We start from the raw sequence: 19,628 nt of genomic DNA on the forward strand, positions 1-19,628 counted from the left end.
AGAACTACGGAACGACGAGGAGCTTAACTGCCCCGTGCCCTTTGTCCGCGTCCGCGCAGAACATTCTTCGCGGTCCCCCTTTGACCGGTGGCTCGACCATTTTGGATGCGTCAACATCGTCCTAGACGACCGCACCTTCTTCCTCGCGCCCTGCCCTTTTGGGTTTCTCGCCATCTTTGGCGGCGCTACATTAATTACCGACTTTCGGTTTTTACCGCGCTTCTTTTTAAGGCGCTTCCTCTTTGCACTCGCTTTCATGTCGCCTTCTCGTGCCTCGTGCTGGCCGGTACACATTTCGTCGGCCCGGATCGGTCTCTTACCCGCACAGTCTGAGTGATTCTCACTTAAATCAACACTCGCTCTGCCTCGACTGGCGGACAGCTCAACCGACTCTGGAACAATGCAGCAGGCTTTACTCGAGTTAGACAACTCGCACTCTTGCGACCTGCCCTCTGCTACATTGCCCAGCGCACGCTGTGCATCGGCACACAGCCCGTCGGTATCGATCGCTGTCTCACGCGCACAGTCCGAATGATTATTAACTGAACCATCCCTCTCTAGGCTATCTAGACTGGCGGAGAGCCGCACCGATCCCTGAACAATGCAGTTGTTCTCTCGTGAGCTACGGAGCTCGCCACCCCGAGAACTATTCTCAACTGCATCGTCCAGCTCGCACTTCACTTCTGCACGCACCTCTGGCCTGACATGGGTGCTTGCTTCTGTCGGGTCAGAAGTACCCTTTTCTTCGCTAGCAACCTCGCTAACCTTACCTGCGACGCACACACGCGGTAACTGTGCCAATTTGTTCGCAGCTGGCCTAGCTGTCTCCACAGTCATCTGTTGGCACAGCACCTCGTCGCTCTCACTCTGGCCTTTAACGGCCTCTATTGGCACTAAGGCATCGTTAGCAGCTAGCCTTTTCCCTTTACTTATGAATCTGCAGCTAATCTCACAGGCACTACTCTTCTCGTCGGCTTCTGGCGAAAATCCGCTCGATGCTTCCGCATCCTTTCGCTCTGTACTACCTACAGAATTCTCAGACAGCCGTTGTCTCTGTGCCAATAACTGATCACAATGCTGTATCTCTTTGATCAGTGCTGCCTTCTCTCTCTCATACTTTTGCTCACGTCAAGCTTACGTTCCTGATACTCCCGTTCGCGTTCATTCTCACGTACGTGACGCTCACACCTAAGAGTAAGTTCTTGAAGCTCCTGCTTCCGTTCATTCTCGCGTTTTTCACGCCTACTCTTACTCTTAAGCTCACGACGCTCCCGCAAACGTACACGACGCTCCCGCTGCCGAGGCTCCTGTATCACCTCCCAAGCAAGCGCAATGCTTTTGTCATCATTGCCACTATCACTAATCGCCTTTATGATAGCTGGCGTTTCCATCCGTTCGTCCGCCTCAACTCCCAAATCGTCGCACACCAACAACAAGTCTAACCTCGTCAACCTTCTAAGATCCATGGCAGCTGCCCCGACAGGTGGTTAAAACTGTTTTCCTTAATTAATTTGTGCCAACACACAATGCAACAAACTCCCGATTCCCAGAACTATCAAAATTGAACACACAACCTTTGAGTCTGGCGAATCATAAGGAAAAAAACCACGCGCTCACTTACGGTTGCAGCACTCTGCCATCCGGTTCATTTGTCCGCTGTTCCCGGTTCCTTCCGGACTCCCTGGGTCGAAGGCTCGCTCCTTCTTCGATACTCCCAGTCTCTTCGGACCTCTTTCGACGAAGGCTCTCTCTTCTTCGCTCTTCCCGGTTCCTTAGGATCTCTCTCGACGAAGGTTTATCTGTAGCGCTGCCACCAGCTGATGCATTCGGAGGCGATCCTACCGCTGCCAACCAGATGTAGGGGTTGGGGGACGGGACTTCGGGATGAAAACCCAAAACTTGGGAGGGATTTATTCTACATTATGTACAGGGAGGTGAGACGTCAAGTATCATTCGTACCGACATTACAGGCTGGCAGCAACTCGGACGCTGCGGCCCGCGGCAAGAAGTTCGAGAGAGGTGAATCAGGGAATCAGGGCATGTCCCAGAATCCTCAGGTCTCTCTGGAAGGCTTCTTATAAACCCTTCGAGCACTGCAAGTCACGTCATGTTTGACCAATGGGAGAGTCCGCTCCGATGACGCCACTTTCTGCCAATGGTAGGCGCCCGTGTCGCGGTGTCGCACCTGGCGGCTCTCTGCGGTCTTGCCTCGCAGACTGGCAATCCACTTCTTCTAGGCTGGAGAAGGAGGGGGGGCGCTCATGCTTCATTGCACAAGGGCCCACCTGCACCCGGTGGCTCGGCTCCGCAGCGGTAGCAGATGCCTTCTTCAAAGCCGAAGGGGGACGATTGAGCTCCATTGTACGAGGCCCCCTTCTAATCCCGGCGACGCACGAACTTGTTGGCACGTGAACTTGTTGCCTTAAACTTGTTTGCTCGGCCGCTTCTCTGGAATGCACTTTCCTGCTTCTGCATTCCTCAATTAGCTGTGCTGCAAATCGAAGTGGTTTGGGGAACTCGAAGTAGCCTCAGGAAACGGCGCCATATCTAACAAGCGTCTGTCCGCGAAAGCGGAATGAAGACTCGTTGACCACTTTCATGTGCAGAACGGGCGGCTTCGTCGGCGTGGTCATTCCCGCTGATGTTACAATGTCCTGGAAGCCACTGAAAGATTATGTTGTGTCCCTTGTCATAGCTTTGGCGATATATGTGCCGAATTTCTGAGGCCAGTTGTTCATTGGGTCCGTGGCGCATTGGGCTTCGTATGCACTGAAAGGCTGCCTTGGAGTCACTAAAGACTGTCCATTGTTGCGGTGGCTTCTGCTTAATGAAATCAAGTGCAGCACGGAGCGCCGCGAGTTCTGCACCCGTCGATGTGGTCACACATGAAGTTCTTAATTTGATTTCCTCAGATTGTGCCGGGAATATGACTGCAGCAGCAGAGCTGTTGAGTTTTACCGAACCGTCTGTGTATACATGTTGGCGGAATCTGTGCACGTTGTGAATGTGCTCCAAAGTTGCTTGTTTCAAAGCTTGCAATGGCGCTCCAGCTTTCTTTCTGATTCCTGAAATTGTCAGTTCAACTTGCGGCCGGTGCAGACACCACAATGGATCTGACAATCGTGTAGCGGGCGTCTCTGGCTATGGCCACTGTCGCAATCGATGACGTAGTTTTGGGAAGACCGAGACAAGTCCTGAGGGCTTGGGCTTGCACGCTCTGTAATTTGCGAATATTCGTGGTGCAAGTATTTCCTATTACAGGTAAGCTGTACCGCAGGAAGCCCAAAAACAGTGCTTTATATAGTTGCAACATTGATGGTACTGTTGCGCCCCAGGACTTGCCGCCGAGAAACGCAAGAAGGTCCACAATGGCGGCCAAACGCTTTGCCATGTACGAGATGTGAGGGCTCCAAGACAAGTCTCTATCAATGATGACGCCAAGAAATCGGTGCGTTCGTCTATATTGTATAATTTGGTCATTAATCCGCAAAGCATACGGGGCCATCGATTTGCGAGTAAAAGCAACCAGTGCACATTTCTCAGCGGAAAGCTCCAGGCCTTGTCTTCTTAGGTATCTTGACACAACCGTTGAGGCTTTCTGAAGTCGTGCGCGAACTTGTACACGTGTCACGCCTGAAGCCCATATGCAAATGTCGTCTGCATATACGGAGAGTTGTACGGTTCGCGGTAACGAATCAGCGAGACCAACGAGCACCAGGTTGAAAAGGGTAGGGCTGAGTACTCCGCCTTGCGGTATACCACGACTGGTATAGCTAGATGGCGTTGGTCCATCTTCAGTAAAAATAAAGAAAGATCTTCCATTCAAATAGTTGCATATCCAGCAAAAGGTGCGTCCACCAATCCCTACAGCTTCTAAGGCGTCCAGAATTGCATGATGATCTACATTGTCGTACGCACCTTTAACATCAAGGAATAGGGCCGCAGTGATGCGTTTCAGGTGTTTCTGGTGTTGTACGTATGTTACCAGGTCGATAACGCTATCTATTGACGAGCGGCCACGTCGAAAACCAGCCATTACCTCTGGATAGACGTTGTAAAATTCCAGGTACCATTCTAACCGTGCAAGGATCATTCTCTCCATTACCTTGCCGACACAGCTGGCCAGTGCTATTGGACGGTAAGATGACAATTCCAACGGAGATTTGCCAGCCTTGAGGAGCGGAACAAGCCGACTGGATTTCCACGTTGTAGGGACCAGGCCGTCACGCCATGATGCGTTGTATAGGCCAAGAAGGGCATCTCTGGCCTCCTGACCAAGGTTTGCAAGCGCAGAGTATGTGATGCCGTCGTGTCCTGGTGACGAAGATCGCCTGCACCCAGCAAGTGCGGCCTCCAGTTCTTCGATGGAGAAAGCAGCGTCCATACGAGGATCTCGGGAGCAAGGGGGCACAATGGGAATAGGTGCGCAAGGTGAACGCGTGAGCGCCGGACCCGCGATCCTTGCGCAGTAATCTTCGGCTACCTCGACTTCTCGGCGTCCTTGATGCAGGGCTAAAGACTTAAATGGACGACGCTGTTGAGGAGGTGATCGAAGTCCACGGATTGTTCTCCAGACAACCGACAGAGGTTTACGCGGGTCGAGAGACTCACAAAACGATTTCCAGCGTTGATTTTGCAGAGCAGCAAGGCGACGCTGAATTTTCTTTTGAATGCGTCTGGCCTCTCTAAGGTCGTATAATGATTTAGTCCGTCTGTACCGTCGCTCCGCTCGCCGGCGGATTGCACGGAGGCTCTGTATTTCCGAATCAAAATCTGTGTATTTCTCTAATGGCCGATATGAGCGCATAGCATCCTGCATAGCCTTGGCGATCTCAAATTCTAGTGTGGATGAAATGCCTTCGTGGCATGCGTCTTCCATAAGTGATTTAAACACGGGCCAATCTATTGTTTGTATAAAATTTGATGGAACGGATTTGGTGAGGCCTTTTATCTTCAGGTAGGTAGGAATGTGGTCGCTTCCGTGGGTTTCTATATCTGCGAACCAATGGACGCAGCGAGTGAGGCACCGCGAAACAAATGCTAAGTCTAAACAACTACTGTATGTCCGTCCGCGCAGAAACGTGGGACTGCCATCATTTAGACAACAAAGTTCATGGTCGCAAGCAAAGGACACGAGGTTTCTTCCTTTGGAATTGATCTTGTTGCTTCCCCAAAGTGAATGATGCGCGTTGAAGTCCCCAACAACAATCCATGGACCAGGTGTCGTATCTATAATGTCACTCAGTCTCTGCCTATCGAAGCGACTTGATGGAGAAAGGTAAGCGCCCACTAAAGTAAACGCAAGTTTTTGTTTTTTCACGGTCAAACACACATACTGATTAGTGTCATGTGGCCGCACTGGATGAACAACATAAGTCAGTTCACACCGTATGTAGATGGTCACTTTGCTAATGTCAGTACAAGTCGATGACACATGAGGTTCGTAGCCTGAGATCCGGACGGGTTTCTGTTGCTTCGGTTCACAGATGACAACAATGGGGAATCGATTGGTGAAAACGTAATGGCGAAAATCACTGCGGGATTTCAGGCCGCGGGCATTCCATTGCATAATAGATGCTTCCTTGACTTGTCTGAAGAACGGCTGACGCGGTAGAGCCATTGTGCTTGCTACTCGAGGCTCGCAAGAACCGGATCCAGGCCGTCCAGCACTTGTAGTGCACCTCGAGCAGATGGCGTCTGCATGTCGTTTATCAACACGCGAATGACTTTCATTAGAGATTTTATTAAGGCGATAACTTGTTTGTCTTGACCGCGCACGTGATCGGAGCCCTCATTGGTTCGTCGGTAGTCCACCGTCGACCTTTGTTGGGCTGGAGGACTTAATGTCGGAAGTGCAGGCCAGTCGTTTGCAGTAGAGGTATTCACTGCGTCATCAGACACCGTGTTGTTAGTGTGGGTGAGCGCCTTGGGAGCACCAGCCTCAGGAAGTATCGTCTGTCTTGCGACGGTATCAGTATTTCTAGACGAAGATCGTCTACGGCGACGGCGGACACTACGCCGTCGTACTTTGGCGGCGGCCTCTCTGTGAGTTGAGTTGTCTCTCACCATTTGTTTTAGGACTTTCCGCTCTGTCTTGTGTCTCGGGCAGTCTTTCGACGACGCTTCATGGGGACCGGAGCAATTGGCACATTTGAAGTGAGTCGCGCGGCAAGCATCTGCGCTGTGCTGCTCAGAGCATCTTGCGCACACGGTCGAATTTTTGCATGTGCCGCTGACATGACCGATCTTCAAACAATTACGACACTGAACTGGTCTTGGAACAAACGGTCGTACTGGATGACGGAAAAATCCAACTTTCACGACATCAGAATTCTGTAAAGTGCACCTATTGCGACATCCAAAGCGCACAAAACTGATGTGTTATAAAGACCTCCGAAAGAAAAGAATTAATGTGGAAGCAGTTGTTTTGGAAAACGGTTCCACGTAAACTGGAAAATTAATATCTGATTCGTACAATTAAAATTTTCTAACAGATGTATTTTACAGAACTGCGATATATTGTTTTGCTCCAGAGTTACTGATTTGTGACTTAATTAGTGCAACAATTTTTTTAAAGTTTTGGTTGTATTAAAGAAAAACTAAAGCCCTACATTAAACTTATGCTTCCTACAGGAGGTAGAATTCAGACGTCTCTCTTAATGAACCCTCACCACGTTCCAACATCGCAAACATTCAAGCACGGCACGTCCATCACGCGGTGCCATTTGGGTCCGCAAAGTATCGAAAGGCTCCCACGGCGCCACTGAAATGGCTGCCACGGCAAATCACTCAAACATCGAAGAAATGCCCGCGCCCCGTCCTTCTCGAGGGAATGGTGCATCCTGGTCGAGTGTCGAGGTCGCGCGCACAAATGGCTTTGCGTATGACGCTCTGCCTGCAACGTCACCGATTATGGCACGTGAATTCGGTAAATCGTTCAATGCAACGCGCAATACCGCCACTGCAAGTGCGCTACGCAACGAAAAGAGCAAGGGAAAAAAATCGCGCAGAAACTCCCCGGGGAGTTGTCTAACTGTGCGTAAGCATTGTGCACTTGCTCACCTCCACGCATCCCGGTGTCGTTATCAATGTTATGAAACTTGATCCGACCAGTAAAAACGACAGCGCTGTGGCGGACACGAGCTCCTGTGGACGGCGGCGCGAGGTGAATTGATGAGGCAAGAAAACTGCTGCAGGAGGCGGCGTCAGGTGCGCTGATAACGTTCCGATCATTATAAGCCGTTATGGCTTTTAAGCGTGGCATATCCATCCGTGTCGAACCATTATGAACCACGACGAACCGCATTCCGGACTGTTGGTCACGGGTCAGTTGGTCATACAGGGGCCCGCACGACCCCGCGGGTCCTTATCTTGAAAGCAATCTGCGATTTGGACATAGTGCCTCGAGTGCTGATAGCTTCGTACGCGCTATGTTTCTTCTCTCCGCATAGTTCGCGTTTAAAGACACTGACAAGCAGATTTCATGTTAACCGTTTTTAGCTTACCGGTCAGAGTGTTTAATGACGAAGTGCTAACGCGGAAAACACCGTGGAACATTTTTTATCAGAATCTTTCCATCTTCAGTGCGGATGCACTCATTCACAAGAAACACGTTGAAAACGGCCAGAGGTGAGCGCGATCGTGGTTATACTCCGGCATTATTGGGAGGCAGACAACAAGTGTGGCCATCATGTGACAAAGCATAATTTTGTTGATCAAGTCGATGTTCCTGCGATTCATGCTTTCCGGACAGTTAAACAATTTCTGCGATAATAACTACGTGTTCTCGTGGTTTCCTCAATGACTACTTCGGTATTTAACCAGTAAAAACGAAACTAATCGGATCCAAAACGAAGCGACGCCTTTACACGTGATACGGAGTTCAGTGTGTTGTCATAGCCACGCGTGCGTTTTCGACTTCCTAAGCATAGACTATTGCGCGAGTGTCTAATAATTTTCCGACTGCACCCTTATGCAATAATTATGGTGTATTTAATAGCAGTCGACTTACGTACAGTAATCTCATAGAATACATCCGAAGCACCAAGATTTCACCGCCAGGTCTCGCCACTTACTAGTTTTTTACACTTTTTTGCCAATTTAAAATTATAATTCCTACTTAAATCGCCAACAGCGTGCTGGATTCTATCACTATAAGTCATGCTCATTTCATTTACATCAACGTCTCGCAACACATTCTGGGCAGTTGTCAGTCCCTTTACACGATGGCAGCACGAAGGTCAATGCCCTCGCTGCTGCGACCCCTATGTTGAAATCGATGGTGTTAAGTGACGGACGGACGGACGCAATGGCGGAAACGAGGGCCGCATGAGGTGTACAAAAGCTTTATGAAATGTATTCCTAGAGGCTGGGTAACTTGGCGCCGTTCCTTATCTTACAATATATTTCGTATTGTTGTTCTAGTGAATGAAAAAAAAAAGCAACCGTCACTATTATTGGGTGGCTACACTTGTTCATTATCATTAAAAAGAAAGAAAGAAATGAATGCTTTCGATGATGCTGTGCTGTAATGCGACTACTATTGAGGGCGGCTTGGTTTCAGTACACGTTTTACAATCTTCTGCGCTCTTAGAGTTTACCTACCCTGATTCCACTGCTCGTTTTAGGGCCTCTTGTTTCTTAACAAAAAACCGCTTACGATGCAGTACATCCATTGTGCCGCCCACTTCGTTATCAAGAGCGTTTACGGCATTAGTCTGCAAGGAGATATTGTGCCAACATATTTATTGTCACTACTCACTTATGAGTCAAATTTAAGCACATGATGCCTACAAAGCTAAAATGAGTTTCGCTATTTGCATGGGATCAGGGCAGAGATATACCGTAACTGCATCGAAAACGTCCTTAGCACTGGTGCTTAACAAGACGCATGCCCTTGCACCGGAAGTTCGCTGAATGGGGATCATAAACCGCTTGGCGATGTCGTCTTGATTTTCCACTAGTTTTAGCAGCCGAAGGGCCGGTGTTATTAGTTCTCACGAACACCACCTCAACCGCACATTGAAGGGCGTTCCGGTTTTTTCGGCGCAGTAAGTGGACGCCGAGCGCTCGACCTCCGGCCGATCAGTCAACGACGTTAATTTCCTCCGCTATGCCGCTCACTCTCTTCCGTCCTTCTTAGCGCTCTGCAGAGGAGAGGGCACGTATGTAGCCGCAACCAGATCCACCGCTTCTGTTGTTGATGCTGCGCCACCGCCACCCCAGCGGCTTCAAACCGTTCTCGGCTGGTACCCGCTCGTCTTTGCTTCGTTTTTCTTGGCGACACCGCCACGTTAGGAGAGAGTCATTATTCCGAAAGACGGAAGCGCACAGCTGGCATGCCCGCCATCGATCGCATCCCCGTCTCTTGCTCTGCCTGCTCCGATGGCCAATTGGCGTCATTAAAGTTGCGATGACTTCGCCCACCTTCCCGGCTCCACGGCAGGGAGACAGCCTCTTGCTAGGAGGTATAACGGGCTGCGAAAAACAACGCGAGATTCTCCGTGATAGCCCTCCTCCCCTTTCCCGCGAAACCGAAGGCGCGTTTATCGATAACCCGCAGTGCCGCAGAGGAAGCGGTGACCGGTCGCGGGCAATTGGCACGCTGCCTTGAAGGCAGGGAAGCTCGAGGAGCTAGCGACGCTCGTTCGATACGCTTGACATTCTGCCGTCATGCCATTGCAAACCACTTTAAACCCTTTCCTCGTGCATTTTTTTTTTCTCGCTTTCCACTGCATCCCTTCCGCCTCGCTGGATGCACTTTATGATCGAACCACCACACCCTTCTCGCACTCAACCCCCCGCCCCGCCCTCACATACACACACGCACACACCCTTCTCTCTTTTATTTATCGTAGTCCCTCTTTCCGTTTAGTCGTTGATACTTTACTGCAACCCTCTCGCTTCACTTAGCCTTTTTTTTTTCTTTCCCTGACAAAATGTGAAGGATTAACCACCTTTTTGTGGATGTTGGGAAACATTTATGATGCCACGCAGTGGTTACCCGGATCGACGCATCCTGAATTAATCGAAGCCCGCCCTGATATTATCTCTCCCTTTCACATAATTTCCTTTTGGTATAAACTCATTTGGTAGAAGTTTAAACCAGTGCATAATTGAATTGTTTTGCCGTGAGCCCTGCGCTCTTTCTGTGGCCTCCCTTCCGGCATGCACGGTTTTTGTTCTTTCAGCAAAGCGTGAAAGAGTAAGGTGCACAATAGAGCGTGTCGACGCGTGATTTAGGTTCGAGAAGCAGAGAAGCAGCTGCAGTGCCAGCGCTCGTAAGTGCGTGTGGGATCGCGTGAACACTCTTACACATCTTAGGCTATCAACACAGAGAAACCAGGTGGGAAATGCATCGAGGTTAACTGCAAGGCAAGTTTCCGGTTTGCTACCCTACACTGGAGGAAGGGTAACGTGGGAAAGAAACGAGGAAAGAATAGCCAAGAAGGAAAGCAAACGAGCAAAGAAATAAGGAGGGTGGGGAACGGGTCGGAGTATCAAATTTACTTTAATCTTAGACAAGATACGAGAAGAAATGATCAAGGTTAAAAACCTATGCAGAAGCCATCGTAGATGATTGTCAATGTAAGTTAATAGCAGAGCGTTTCTAAATCGTTTTCTTAAAGCAACGATGCGCTTGAAGGCTTATGTTTGTTGCAGTGGAGATATTTAAGTAGCCTGTGTTGTTCCTTTGCGTAATCTTATAGAAACCCTTAGCTTAGTGGTTTTGGCGTTACGCTGTTAAGCACCAGGTCGCGGGTTCAAATCCTGGCCGCGGTGGCCGCATTTCCATGGAAGCAAAATGCAAAGGACACTTGTGTATCATGCATTGGGCCACGTTGAAGAACCCCAGGGGGTCCAAATTAATCCGGAGTCCTCCACTACGGTGTGCCTCATAATCAGATTCTGGTTTTGGCACAATAAACCTAAAAATTTAATTTTTAAAATTTTATAGGGAGCAGAGCCATGAACCAGCAGATCTGAAGCGCAACAGCGATTTAACTTGACTTGCTGTCTCAGCTGTTACTGAATGCTCTCTGGTGACGCTGAGCTGTGCCGGAGTCCCTCCTATTCACCAGAGCTAGTCACTATCTTCTTCAACAACGTAAAGCGACTAGAGGAAAACTACACGGTCATCCTCTTAGAACTAAAAGAAACACTACCTATTACGTAATGCATGACAAACAGTTGACAGCGATAGGTGACCGCCTAGCCACGCTTGAGATGGCACAACAAGCCTAGAATATCGACCCCAGCTGGAGCACCACATTGCAGCCCTTAAAACATCAAGCGTCGCCAGTAATGGCAGAAGGCACAAGAAAAAATCTCGACGACACACAGCATGAAACGTTGAAAGATTCGGCGCAATAAGTCGTGGCGATGTAGTTAAATAACTTCGGAATTCAGCTTGATATGAACAATATTGAACGCGCACATGGTATTGGAAGATTTGCTCCAGGAAAGAAATGGGCGGATAAAAAAAAAAAAAAGCCTCACAAACGAAAAGCATTGGGATGCTGTTTTTTCGAAGTACTGCTAATGATATGATCAAACTATAGTCTACAAGAAGAAGAAAGCAGTATGCGTCGAAAATGTTAAGAAACGTATTGCGCAATCAGAGAAAATTTCACACCTGCCATGTGCCATGAGTGCTTAAGGTTGTGGCAGTTAATGAAGCCTCAAAGACACCCGCCTTGGTTGATTAGTGGTTATGGTGTTGGGCTGCTGAAGACGAGGTCGGGGGATCGAATCCCAACCACAGCAGTAGCATTTCGATGGGGGCGAGAGCATCAGTGTGCTTACGTTTAGGTGCACGTTAAAGAACCCCAGGTGGTCTGAATTTCCGGAGTCCCTCACTATGGCGTACCTCATACTAAGATGGTGGTTTCGGCACGTAAAACCCCCGTAATCCAATCTAAGCCTCAGAAATATGTTGCTAAACACGCCTTCATTAAACTTTACGTCGGCGAGAAGTTTTATTTCTTCGATACAGCGTAGGACCAGCGTGAAAAAAAATGTTTCAGTGCACTCGGAAATGCTTCCAGAAGCACCGCAGTTTTCCTTCAGCATTGCCCCCCGCGCTAGTTTTTGACTGCAAACAGCAGTGGCCAAGTGACGTCGTACAAATAACAATCCCGTTACCTGTACATATAACTCATGGTACTCATCGCTATAACCCTCAATATTGCTTTCACTAACATCTGCAGTGCTATGCCGAAATGCGATCACCCGATAACATCCATATCGTATACTCATCACAGAAACCTGACTAACGGAGGACAAGGAGGATTTCGTTATTTTCCCGAAACTTAAATTTCGCGCTATATCGTCACCATCCCCTAGGTGAGAGGTATAGTTGCACCCTTATAGCTGGTAAAACTCTGTTTGCATCGCCACTAGTCTGTCACGACACGAACTTGGAGCTACCGTGGGTTTGTATTTACTGTCACTCCGTGATATCATTCTTGGTACCTTTTACAGGCCACCCGATAACTAACCGCCCTTTCGCGCACATGTTTTTCAGCACTCGGCAGAACACCAAACTATCCTGAGGAGCCCATATTTCTTTTGCTTCCGGCGATTTTAATTTCTTTCCAACATTAACTGCTCCCTGTTATGTGCACCAAACTGGTTATCACGAAACGAGTTCAAAGAATTGCTCGAAATTACTCTAGACTTCTGCCTAACTCAAGTAATCAGAATCCGTATTAAAGGAAATAACACTCTTTACTTCTTACCGGGCGCATTGACGACGGTCGCAATAGGTGCATAAGCACTGCTTCGGTGTTACAGTGACCCTAGCCTTATCGATATAGGTACAGTTCGCTACCACTGCACAGAAAAGTAGCCTACAATAAAACTGATAACAGACTACAACACAGGAAGTGACGAAAAAAAGTTGACTCGCGGTCCCGGCCCTGCGAAAGTCCTGCGAAGCTTTTCAAAACCACCACTACAGCTGCTGAGCGGGCTATGCAATGATTCGTTGCTTTAAGTTAATGGTAGTAATTACAGCAAATGTATATTTGACAGCACGCCGCCGCTGGTCGCGTGATTCCAAAGAATGTATGCACTTTTTGCTTCACGTTAGTGAGTGCTTGAAGCCTTCGTCACCTCCGCCTCTGATCGGCCCCGTATTGCACTACTTGCGGGATCGGCCCACATTTTTGCGCCCAGACGGGGACACAAAAAATGCCGACCAATCAGAGGCTAGCAGCTTCGCCATAAAAATAACAGTGTACTTGCACGCTTCTACGATAACATTTAAAACACTTAACCGCGCTGTAAACTGGGCTAACTGGGAATTATTCAACAACACAGCGTTAAACCTAAAATATAAACACATGCTTACCATTCGGGAAAAATAAATTGTGGCGATGCTTAAGTAAGCAAAGGTCTAAACAGCATTTTAAAGGCGATAAAAGTACGCTTTTTTAGAACCGCCCATAAAAATGAAAGACTAGGAACATTGGAACGCTGTCGGCTATGCGCTAAGTAGTGCTTAAATAAATTAACGGCCGCTAAAACTGAAGTTACTTCCTCTGAATTACTCTCTATGCTCTAATGCGAATGAATTATGTGGCATTATATCCGCCAAACCATGTAGCAAACCAGCTACAACTCGTAATTCAAAGTGGTAGTTCAGTTGGTTTTAATAACGCGCCAGAAACATTAATATCTACCTTTCATCAGCGTTTACCGCAGTTGTTGACGCAAGCATAGAACCACTACCGAGTAATTATTTCCATAGCAATGCCAGAAATCCAGATTACCGTGTAAGACGTGTCGAGCTCAATCTGCCCTCCCAAGTTATCATCCTCCTTAGGATGTAAGGATATAACCGTAAATTTACAGAGAAATACAATGTCTCTATCCGGCCAGGTATCGCAGGTTATTTTCACTCCATCTTCATAACCCGGGAACGTTCCTAACAATTAAAAAAAGAATGAAATGTTAAAATATTGCGCTACATCGATAGTTTTGACATGACGTCACAGACCCAGCTTCTCATTCTTCCGGCACACCAGCATGGCATCTACGATGACGTCATTGGAAGCCATCTTTATTTACAACAGAGCCGCGAGTTGGCCTCAACTGTCTACCACACTGAATTTAACCATAATTGCGTCCAAGCTTCTACTAGAGCCGAATATTGCATCTGACGTAAATACAGATCTAGATTCAATAAACCTTCTTTAACACCCTACAGCATCGTTTTTGGAAATTACAGTCTTGTAGGACCCAACTGACTCCTATGACTTCTTGCAGTGCATGGACGATAATCTCCAAGTTGATTACATATTTCCACACATCGCCAAAGCATGATGATAGGACCAGGTTTACGACATCGTTGCCGTGGATGCGGGTATGCAATAAATGTTGCAACTATACGTGTTCTTCGAAGGTATCCCCAAGCGATCGACAAAGCTATTTAGGAGGCCACTGCGTAGCACGAGAACGCAATAACTATGTGAGCGCGCCTTCCATCCTTGTTATAAGAATAAATATGATTTCTGCAGCGTGTTCTAAAGGGCGCGCATGTGCAACGTGGTGGTGGTGAGTTGTAGCAAAAAGGCGGGTTTAGCCTTTGTGCACCGTTTTTATTGGCAGTTTTCGTGCGCATACAATTTTTCTTTTCCGGAAGTAAACCTGTAGGATTGACAGTGTAGCGGTAGTAGCTCTGTTTGAGTGTCCAATTGTTCAGCGAGAAAAAAAAAATTTTGGAAGAAATATCTCTGGCATTGAGTTCAATATAGGTGAAAAAAAAAGGGGGGGGGGGGTTCGTTATGGCTGATTTTTTCGCAAAGTTTAAAATCTGTGGGTCCAATACGACCTATGTAGTAATTTATTTATGCGTGTGGCCGAAAGCGTTATAGAGCCGTTATATGGGTTCATAATGTGCTCAGCGGTCCTGGCAGAACGGAAAGTGACACTGAGTTCACGTTTGGTCGAACTGCGCGCATGTTAGGGCTTATGTGGGACCAGAGCTTGAAGTTTGTTGTTTGTTTACGGGGTCCGTAGATAATTACTGAGTTTTCGTTTTCTCCAGAGAGAGAGAATGAAGAGGAAAGGCAGGGAGGTTAACCAGATATGAGTCTCCGGTTTGCTACCCTACACTGGGGATTGGGGATAGGGGTTAGAAAGATGACAGAGAGGAAAACGCTAAAAAAAGGGGGAAAAAATACACGCCTTTTGTGTGTGCGCCTCGTTTTCTCCAAATTTGCAGGCGTTATATGAAGCGCGTACACGCGTAAACATTGTATGGGATGTTTGACCACTGCGCTCAAAGAACTGGCAGTGCCACCGACTGCATATTTGTTTGAAATATCGGGCACATTATGTACAGTCTACTCGCAAATTTTAAGGTGTTTAGGTCAATTACACCCTTTGTAGTAAATTATTTGCTTAACAACTCAAAAACGCTACAAAGGCGTTGTACGGATGTTTTTCTGGTGTGCTTGAAGAACGAACTTTGTAACTTTAGTTTCATTTATCTGGAAATGGGGACCGTGTCGCGGGCGATATAGGAGCAATATTTTAAAGTTGGGGTTCTATAACGGGCAATACTAATAGGACTGCTCCAATGAAATAGCATCGCTGGGAATTGGGTTGTCAATATGCAAAGTAGCGCAGGTCTGCCTTAAGGTCTTCTTTCCTTTTTAATTTATTATTCTGGGGTTTTACGTGGCAAAACCGCAATGCAAGTATGAGACGCGCCGTAAGGGGGGGGGGGGGATCCCGGGTTAAATATGATCATCGGGGGTTCTTTAACGTGCACCCACTTCACGGCACACGAGTATTTTTGCATTTCGCCCTCGTCGAAATGGAGCCTCCGCGGCCGGGATTCAATCCCTTGCCCTCGAGCTTAGCAGACCAACACCCAAGCCACTGTACGCCCACACGGCGGTCTGTGTTTATTTTTTACATGAATTTAGGTGCCGTTTTATTATATTACAAGTAGTATGGAAGGACGGCACATTGGCCTGACTGTAGCGAGGGTTAAACAGCATATAGGCGGATTTGTGTTTTTGCTCATTTCCAATCTGTTTGAAAGCAGCAAGGTAGTTTCACCGTAGAGATTGCGCTGTCGGGTATATTAAAACAGTGCTCGCTTGCATTCATTAAGAATTTACAATTAATTTCGACTGCGCCTTAACAAAACTAAAGATAGGCTTTCGCTCGCTGATTGCTACTGCAATGCTGTTCCTCAGTAAAACGGCGCGGGTTACACGGTGGACGTATATCATTGTTTGGCCAAGCATTTGGAGTTTCGTGGCAACCGGGAACTCGGATTTGCGAATGCGGGGATTCAGCAAATCCGGACGCGTTTTTCATCCGGAAAAAACAGTGCGTCGCAGCAGCGCTGTGCCAGTTGGAATGAATATTTCAAAAGCATCGAAAAAAATATAAAGACGCGACGCGGACAGAGAAGTGCATCATGTGAAAGTCTAGCTTAGTTGTGGGATGTTGTGCAGGTATGCCGCATGCTGTGTAATCCCGGCCCACTCCTCTGCAAAACTGCGAACTGTTTGTCTTCGCGGACAACTTCGAGTACTTTTATTTATTTATGAAAGTGGGCTCGCTTATGCATGCTTGTGCGCATTAGTGCGTGTTCGTGTACTATCTTCTGTGGCTGCCTGCACTAGTGAGCAGAGCTTTGCATGGGTTCATGCTGTTTGACCGTATCGTGCGTTGTTGGGCACTTCTGGGATTTAATTTTGTTTGCTGCGCGAAGAGGACAAGCTGGTGCCACCTATATGCGCCGACCTCCTCTATGACATTATGTAATAAAAAAAAAAGAATGGGCCACTAGACATGCTGTGCTGGACTTATTACTGTTGGTGAGAAGTAAGCAATCGCCCAAACCTGAACTCTTCTGCGCAACGATGTCATGAGTCGGAACATAACACCACTGGTTGTCACTGTTTGTCCATTTTTAAACGCCAACCGAAGAATACCAGCAGGGACACCGAAATATGATTCAAGAAGCAGCGATTACCAGCCTTAGATTTTTTGCCTAACATTCGAAGTTCCAAGCGACGTCTCACTGCACGTGGTAGTACCATAAACAAAACCTGGCAGAAATTTTGAACGTTCGAGGATCACACACTGTAGCCGTCGGGATAACTCAATAATACAATTACTCTGCGTCTTGCAGTCAGTTCTGCAGGCGTCCCGATGACTTTTGGATATTTTCGTAAGTCCACACACAGTGCTTCCATGGTATGTCCAAGAAGGTTGTTCGCTGTCGAGTGTGAGACGCGAGATGTGGAACGACTGCCTACAGTCTTTAAGAACTGCAGCAATGGACGAACCACATTCATGAGGACTCCGAGTGACCCAACGGCAAATTGAAGAACGCTGCCTACTAAAAACGAGTGTTGTAAGAAAACAGACGCATATATTCGGCGTAAAGGCAGCTGGTACTCAAAGTTGGAAGCATCTTTAAGAGGCCGATGTGAGAGGCTGCTTGCGCGGCCGAAAAGACCAGTCAAGAACGACCACTAAATTTTACCACAGCTGCTATACTCTCGGGCAACATTCTGTAGCTATGAAGGGAAAGCTACGGGTGCGTGGCTGCTGCGCATGGGCTACCGCGCCAAGTAGTTCGGCATTGTTTGACAGTGCTTTTGATCGCTCGGAACAGACGCCGCATCGACGCAGCTTCCACATGCGACGGTTTCGCATTTGCCCAGACGCGGAAGGGAACAGCCGCGAAATAAGTAAACCTTTACACTCAGTTGTGTGTTCTGTCTTGTTTAAGTGTTGCTGATAAGGTGTTTATGTTTTCTCTTCCCCAGCCTAAACTAACATCGATTAAAACGCGGGACCCTTTTCAGAAGCGACCCCACTTGTGCGTGCTTTGTCTGTGTAGCTTTCCCTTCATAGCCACAGAAAGTTGTATAGTTCTGAGTTTTCTTACCCGGGAAACTTAGGGAACCGGCACTCGCGTGCTCGGCTACTGTATATGCGGGAGTATCGCTTTATCCGGAAATACTCTAATGAAGTGATATTATGGTCTAACACCATGGGGCAGGATGGGAGGGAGAGGGTGGTAGCGTAAGCCTGTCTTAATGCGCCAAACGTGTGCCCCTGGCACGACACGAGCGCGCCGGTCAAGATTTTGCGGCGGGAACTTCGCACGGGCGGCGGTGCAGAACCGTCCGGGAGGCTGGCTCCATCTGTACATCATTGCACGAAGCTGAGCGCCGCTGGACGCGAACAAAAACCAGACGCGAACAAAAAAAAAACTGCGTCCCATCGGCCCCGGCGCGCACGCTCGCACGCGAACACGCGCGGCGGCGCGACTCCCTCCTCTCCCTCCTTCGCAACCACCTTGCCGATCCGGAATCCAGCCCGCTGCCTCTATGCGCGTTTTCATCCTTTTTCTTGCTACTGTTTGCACGACCGGTGCGGCGCGGCCCGTCCGCACTGCAGGGTGCCCACAGAGAGCACTCTACCCGCCGCCACTCTTTTACTTTCAACTTTTGTGTACCTCTTCTTGGTTGTTTGATTCGCCTCTACTGTCCGGTAGTGCTGTGCGCCACTCCTATACTATTTTTTTTTGCTCTCCCTTCACCGCACAGCGCCGCTTCATCTTTCGTTCTTCCTCCCGTTCGAGGCAGCAGCATCAGGGCGTGCAAGCGCATCTGTTCGTTCCCTTTCTCTCGCTCGTGCCACTCCCTCACTCGTCCCCCCTCTCTTGGACGCGAGGCCCTGCCGTCGATGTGGTGGCTTCCTTCCCAACGACGTCGACGGTCATATCGGTTTGTTGGCCCGCGCGTGGCAGTTGCGTCCGATCAGATGTGGTCGTCGCCGTCGGCTTCGTCGCCGTTGATGCCGAAGTACTGCCGGTGAATCGCCGCCCACCTGCGAGCAAAGCTCCCTTTTCACTAGGGTGACACAGTGCGGTGACCGCCCCTCGTGAACAGTGAGACGCATCCAGGTTCCTCGGTGTCGTTACGGTTTTTAGTTGCCGTTTTGCGTCTGCTCATTTAGGAGCTGTGACTGCTGCCGGTGCGGTTTTGTGCCGCGGAGTTCTCCTTTTGTGAGTTGGTTGCGCGCGAACGTGCTGTGTTGTGTTGTGCTGTTTCTTGGAGTGCAGCAGGGAAACGTACGCTCAGAGTGCCGGTGTTTATCCGACAAGGCCCCGCTTCTCCGAGGCATCCCGCGTAACACCTGGAATCGCAGGAACGCGGTGGACGGAGCTTCTGTTCTCGTTGTTTCGTGCCCCTCTTTTCACGGCTCGTTAAATTTCCCGCGCTTTGAATCGCACTGTGCGCTTCGAGCAAAACGTGCAATTCTCGCGTTTTTCAGGAATATCTGTGAACTCGATCGTGTCCGCAGCTTGCTGTTGCGTGCGACACATGCGCTGCAACCCTTCGGTGCTAATCCTTTGAGTGAGTACACACTGTCGTTGCACAAGACGGCGAGTTCCATAGCTCTAGGCGTTTTGCAGCGTCAAAGTGTCCGCATCATCTGCGGCTCTTTACATTCGACGACGCATGCTGCGCACCGCTGCAGTCGTGTCCACAGGAGTGCGGAAAGGCAGCGAGCTGCCCGAATCTCCTCGACGGATACAACCACTGTCGCCGGGCGCATCGCGTCACCTATTGTGCTCTGGA

At 48.7% G+C, this 19,628-nt stretch overlaps 1 protein-coding gene across 1 annotated transcript in view; it reads left to right on the top strand.

The window, feature by feature from the left end:
• The window catches only part of Lmpt (four and a half LIM domains protein limpet), a 412,264-nt gene that overhangs the window by 101,837 nt on the left and 290,799 nt on the right, over positions 1-19,628 (top strand). The window lies entirely within an intron of this gene.

The sequence above is a fragment of the Dermacentor albipictus genome, chromosome 5 (assembly GCF_038994185.2).
Source record: "Dermacentor albipictus isolate Rhodes 1998 colony chromosome 5, USDA_Dalb.pri_finalv2, whole genome shotgun sequence".
NCBI lineage: Eukaryota > Metazoa > Arthropoda > Arachnida > Ixodida > Ixodidae > Dermacentor > Dermacentor albipictus.